Source organism: Solanum verrucosum, unplaced genomic scaffold (genome assembly GCF_900185275.1).
Source record: "Solanum verrucosum unplaced genomic scaffold, falcon-dt-bn FXZP01000958.1, whole genome shotgun sequence".
Classification (NCBI taxonomy): Eukaryota; Viridiplantae; Streptophyta; class Magnoliopsida; order Solanales; family Solanaceae; genus Solanum; species Solanum verrucosum.
In genome coordinates, this window is record NW_026020629.1 from 208,262 (window position 1) to 210,103 (window position 1,842).

Consider the following 1,842-nt stretch of genomic DNA (forward strand, 5'->3'; position numbering starts at 1 on the left):
CATAGCATCAACATTGATGACCATTTCTGTCATTTTTCCTTCTATATCTGCTAAGTAAAGTGCACCATTGGATAATACATTCTTTACAATGAATGTTCCTTTCCAATTTGGAGAAAATTTGCCTTTGACTTCAGCCTGGTGTGGCAGAATACGTCTCAGCACTAATTGACCCTCTTCGAAACGTCTGGGACGCACCTTTTTGTTGTATGCTTGTGCTATTCCTTTCTGGTACAATTGTCCATGACATACTGATGTCAATTGCTTCTCATCAATCAAACTTAATTGCTCCAAGCGTGTTCTGATCCACTCATCATCATTAATTTTAGCCTCTACAATAATCTGCAGGGACGGAATCTCAACTTCTGCAGGTATAACTGCCTCAGTCCCATATACTAGCGAATAGGGGGTGGCACCCACTGACGTACGAACTGTAGTGCGATAACCCAACAAAGCAAAAGGCAACTTTTCATGCCATTGTCGAGAACTTTGCACCATTTTACGAAGTATCTTTTTTATATTTTTGTTGACAGCTTCTACAGCCCCATTTGCTTTTAGGCGATAAGGAGTCAAATTTCGATGTTCAATCTTAAATTGACGGCATACTTCGTGCATTAAACGACTGTTGAGATTTGCTGCATTATCGATAACAATTGCCTTTGGAATACCAAATCGACAGATGATGTTGAAATGAATGAAATCCACCACGACCTTCTTGGTCACTGACTTGAAAGTTACTGCTTCCACCCACTTTGTAAAGTAATCAATGGCCACCAGGATGAACCTATGACCATTCGATGTTTTTGGTTCTATTGGTCCAATCACATCCATCCCCATGCCACGAAAGGCCATGGAGCAGACATCGCATGCAACTCGGAGGGAAGAGAATGTATCAAATCACCGTGTATTTGACATTCATGACACTTATGAACAAATTATATAGAATCCCGCTCCATGGTGAGCCAATAATAACCTGCTCGAAGTATTTTCTTTGCCAGAACATATCCATTTATGTGAGGTCCACAAACTCCTGAGTGTAGTTCAATCATAATTGTTGAAGCCTCTTTAGCATTTACACATCTTAGAAGACCCAAATCAGGTGTGTTCTTGTACAATATGCCTCCGCTTAAGAAAAAACCGCTAGCTAATCGCCGAATAGTCCTTTTTTGATTACTAGTGGCATTAGTAAGACATTCTCCGGACTGAAGATATGTTTTAATATCATGGAACCAAGGTTTACCGTCAAATTCTTCCTCCACCATGTTGCAATAAGCATGCTGATCATGAATCTATATGTACAAAGGGTCGATATGAGCTTCGTCAGGATGTTGGAGCATCGAAGATAAAGTTGCCAATGCATCAGCAATCTCATTATGACCTCTAGGAATGTGTCTAAACTTTATTGACACAAACCGTCGACAAAGATCTTGTAAGCAATGTTGATTTGGTATGAGCTTTGGGTCACGAGTCTCCCATTCTCCTTGAATTTGATGGACCAGTAAGTCTGAGTCTCCTAGCACTAGCAACTCTTGGATACCCATGTCAGCAGCTAACCTCAAGCCCAAGATGCAAGCCTCATACTCTGACATATTATTGGTACAATAGAATCTAAGTTAGGCTGTTATAGGGAAATATTCCCCTGATTCAGACATAAGAACTGCTCCTATCCCAACTCCCTTCTTATTAGCAGCACCGTCAAAGAACAACTTCCATCCTTGATCCTTATATGAATAACTTCATCGATACATGACACCTCTTCATCTGGAAAGTAGGTCTTAAGTGGTTCATATTCATCATCAATAGGGTTCTCTGCCAAATGATCTGCAAGGCTTGAGCCTTCATTGC